General features: G+C 35.8%; 1 non-coding gene across 1 annotated transcript; it reads left to right on the top strand.

The window, feature by feature from the left end:
• The first annotated feature begins 1,132 nt into the window (after positions 1–1,132).
• Trnan-guu lies at positions 1,133–1,206 on the top strand. Its single transcript has one exon. It is a non-coding gene; the product is annotated as a tRNA-Asn (tRNA).
• The last annotated feature ends 3,514 nt before the right edge of the window (positions 1,207–4,720 follow it).

Here is a 4,720-nt window from a genome sequence, read left to right as displayed (position 1 = left end):
AATGAAGGAGCTAGAGAAAGTACCCAAGGAGCTGAAGGGGTTTGAATTCCCACAAGAGGAACAAAAATATGAACCAACTAGTACCCCCAGAGCTCCAGGGACTAAACCACCAACCAGAGTACACATGGTAGGACTCATGACTCCAACTGCATATGCAGAGGATGGCCTAGTTGGTCATCAATGAGAGGAGAGCCAGAAACCAGGAGTGGGTGGGTTGGTGTGAGCAGGAGGAGGGGGGAGGGGATAGGGAATTTTCAGAGGGGAAATAAATAAACATAAATAAAAAAAATATCTCATATTTTTAAATGGGGAAAATAAATGACTAAATAAAATAGTTTATTGATAAGCAAATCTAGTTAACCTATTAATGTTGTCATTTTCTCATTGAAGAAATAATTTTAAAAAATGGAACCAAAACTTATATAACTTTTAACAATGATGATATTTACATAGGATAAGGAATGAACCAAATGTTTATGGCTTCTAAGAAGCTTGTAATTTAAAGCATGTGGGAAAGATATTAAGTGGAATGGTTATCATGAACCTAGAGCCTTCAAGATTGGAATTAGAAACTGGATAAATCCCCTTCACCCCAGTGAGCCCCCTTCTTACTCATAACAGGGAAGAACTCAGCTAAATATCTCCTATGGAAAAGGGTGTTAGGCACTTGATATGAGCTTGACCTGAAATCTTGGCCTCAGTACATTAAGGGAGAGATGCTTATATTTTGATGTAATTATGCTACTTGGGCTGAATTAATTACCATCTGACAGGTCCATTAGTAAGTTGCCTGAATCATCTTTGTTTCTATATTGTCATGAAGTATTCCAGGTGATGAAATACAATTTCTTTAAAATATGGTGTCTTTTTTGTTGTTGTTTAATTATTCTGTACATGAGATCTGCCCTGCAGTGTTGTTGATAAAATCATTGACATGGGAGAAAACTAATTTTTCCTTTGCTACATAGTATGAATTACAAAGAGTTCTTTGGTGAGGAGTGGAACTTGGTATCCAATGTCTTATTTTAATTTATGTACATCAGGTGGTACCAAAAGTTCATAATGAAAGATCTGAATTGTTATATGCTTTACAAAACACTGCATGCAGAAATACTTAAAAATGCATAGCTGGGTCTCTGTGGCACAATCGATTAGTGCGTTCATCTGTTAACCGAAAGGTTGGTGGTTCGAACCCACCCAGGGACGACAGCATTCCAAACATTTTAGCCAGGCGTGTTGGCTTACATCTTTAATCCCAGCACTTGGGAGGCAGATTCAGATGGATTTCTGAGTTCGAGGCGAGCCTGGTCTACAAAGTGAGTTCCAGGACAGCTAGAGCTATACAGAGAAACCCTGTCTCCTTGTCATCCTCCTCCTTCTTCCTCCTTGTCCTCTTCCTCCTTCTCTTCATCCTTTTCTATACATGTTCCCTTACTTCCTGTTCCTCCTCTACTCCTCTTCATCATCACACTTATTAAGTTGTTGTTTGATAATTGTATATGGGTCACACATGCCTGGGTCCAGAAGATTGTGATGGACCTTTTGGAAATACATTTACAGGAATTTATGAATCATGAACAGCCAGAAATGGATACTGTGAACAAAACCCTTGTTATCTGAAAGGACAGTTAGTGCTCGCAATAATTTCACCATCCTCTAGCCCCAAAGCCAGGCTTCTTGATTTTACATTAAGGACTGAATCCAAACGAACTAGGATGAATCATCTTTTAACATATTTGAATGCAAAGATTAATAGAAAAATGGATGACCAAGGAAAGAAAGAGAAACACCTAAATGTGGTATTTTCTGTGAATGTTGTACAGTTGTGTCTGAACAGTATGCAAACATCCATATTCTTGGTGGCTCTCAAGATGCATATCAAAATATTAGTATGAAATGCTTTTACTCTTCCAACCTTTTCAGTAAATTATGATTGAAATATAATGAGACAAAAACATTGGTCACAAGATTTGGGCAAAGTCTTGGAGTTAAGACATATCCATTGTGAATTTCTTATTTTCAGATACATAATCAACTAATACCCTCTCCTAAAAACTGCATCTCCTGGATCCCATAAAGTGATGAAAAACTGACATTTTGATGACATTGTTCCAAATAATAATATTAACTGAAACTTGGTGTCTGGGCTAGCGACAAAGAAGTCGAGAACTTCCCTACTGACCCTGGATGTTCAACTCAGCTGGGCTCCTCACTCTTCACATAAAGAGCACATTTGCTCTTCCACCCATACATATATGGAATTAGGCTTGTTTCTTGTTCTGACACCCTGAATCAGTTTTTAACCTTCTAGCTTTTCTCTGGAGAATTTTCTCAGACTCTGACTCTGGTGTAGCAACTCCCTCTCGATTAGTGGTCTTGTCTATGACCTTATGGATAAAGACTTATCAGACTACTTCTGAAACATCTTGAATACTACTATAGCCTCTTATATCATTCTGTAATCTCTCTCTCTCTCTCTTTCTCTCTCTCTCTCTCTCTCTCTCTCTCTCTCTCTCTCTCTCTGTGTTTGAGAATGAGAGAGAGAGATAGAGAGAGATGAGAGAAAGAGAGAAGAAGAGAGACAGACAGAGACAGAGACAGATAAAGACAGAGAGTGCAAAAGAGAGTCTGCGTGTGGAGAAAGTAGTAAGAGAAATTTATTATATACTATGTGTCATGTGGTATGAAAGATAATATTAATTGTTTATATTAGAATAGAAAATCTGCACTCATCTAAGCTAGATTAATAGGATAGGTAATATTATCTAACAGATTGCTGTGTGGAATCCAGAAATTTGTAAGTTTACTACTTTTCAATAAATTTTCACACTGTAGAAGGAAATATATGCGTCCATCCCTATTACTAGTATAGTTTACACACGACACTCCCATGAAACAAAGGCCATGTACAGTTAATGCAGAATTGGGTACAATGGCTGGCAGAAGCATCTGGAACTTCTGATTAGGATACACTGAGTCTCCTTGCATCCCTCCATGTTTGAGGAAATGTCAGAGTTCACAGAGCTGCTCCTGATGCCCATTTGCAAGCAAAAACAGATGATCTGTTGAAATCAAAGATGCTCTTGTTCATACCATTCTATAATGGAGTGTTGAGCAACAGCCTAATAAAGGAACATGAAAAAAATGAAGAATTCTGAAAATAGCAGATTCTCTAGAAAAGTATAAAGAGAAGGTAATAGAAATACATTATATGTAATATGGAAGCATAACTTGAGACCTGGGTGGGGCTATAGAGGAGGCAGAGGAACAAAGCAGTGTATTTATCTAAGTATCACAAGAAATGCTTATCCTTACTACATTTCTTATGGCAAGTAAAAATCAAAGACCAAGATTTATTATTATTTTACCATTAGTCATCAGAATATATTAGTATTTATAAAAATAAAGTACCTTAAAATCTATGAAATTATACTATTTACATATTATTATTGAATTAGTACAGTTACATTAAAAATAACACTGACACATAGCCCATAATTAACCTTGGACAAAATTCCTATTTTATAAATTTTATATAAACATAAATATAATCTTTTACACATATTGAAATAATAGCTGTGTTTGTATGTTTGACTTGTTTATAACAAATCTTTATAAAAATTAATAAAAGCTGTTTTTTATCTTATTAGGATATATTCTACTGTGTTAAAGTGCACATTTATTAGAATATACTGTATAAAGTGTTTCTTTGCAAAACTTAATAATATTTTTCTCAAGTTAAACTATAAAATATGAAATGTCTTCTGTATGGGTTTAAACCTTTTCCGTTTCTTCTTTAGACACTGCTGAACTGTACTTCATTGAGAACTTTGGCTGTATTTCATTACTGTAGTACTTACAGACTACTTTTGAGGGGCTCTTAATCTCATTAATAAAATAAGAAAAAAAGAGGGATTCAAAAGAATATTTTGGTACAAGTGTCTTATCATTTAAGAAGAAAACAACAAAGCAAAGAAAACTCTATACCACAGTAGGTTCCAGGAAAAGAAAAAATGAAGAAGAGAGAAAATACAACATATGTAGTGAAGGTTGACGCACAGCTGCATTGTAAAGAAAGAGATAGGCTAGCTTTAGAGAAACTGTAAAAACTGAGACTACCATGGAAAATATGGTTACTCTTTGGCCAGTACCTAAAACGTGGTTACAGAAAAGAAAAAGGAAAAGGTCCTATTCCCAAGGATCCAGAGTGATGTAGGTGGAAGCAGCAATGTGATTCTGAACTAAGAGATTCTGATGAGGAAAAAGTATCTCACTTCCTTAAGAGATAAATCTTCCTTCCTGGAACGTTTAAGGGTAGATTGCAATGTCTCCACCATGGGCTAGTACTAAACAGAAAAACCCAGGTACCATTGCCACTTTGTATGGCAAAGAAATGGAGAAGCTGATATTAACATTTCTATTTTTTCACAGGGATGGGAAGGGTCCAATACTTCAAATAAATGCATGCATGCATACATACATACATACATATGTGCATACAAACATTTAAATTTAGAAGAATGAATATGGTGTAGTATCTTCTAAGTATGTCTTGTTTTGATGAAGGTAATTATGAATTGTGTACTTTTTTTTTCCTGCAGAGATCATAATTTCACTTTTCTTGTTTATCCCGAGCTTTTGTCCCCACCGGCAAGAACACACTCAGGACAACCGGAATCTTCTGCAGCAAAGCTTTATTGCTTACTTCTCAGGAAGATCC

The sequence above is a fragment of the Mus caroli genome, chromosome 15 (assembly GCF_900094665.2).
Source record: "Mus caroli chromosome 15, CAROLI_EIJ_v1.1, whole genome shotgun sequence".
Taxonomy (NCBI): Eukaryota; Metazoa; Chordata; class Mammalia; order Rodentia; family Muridae; genus Mus; species Mus caroli.
The sequence above is the reverse complement of the archived record's forward strand: the minus strand, read 5'-3'. Positions and strand labels throughout refer to the sequence as shown.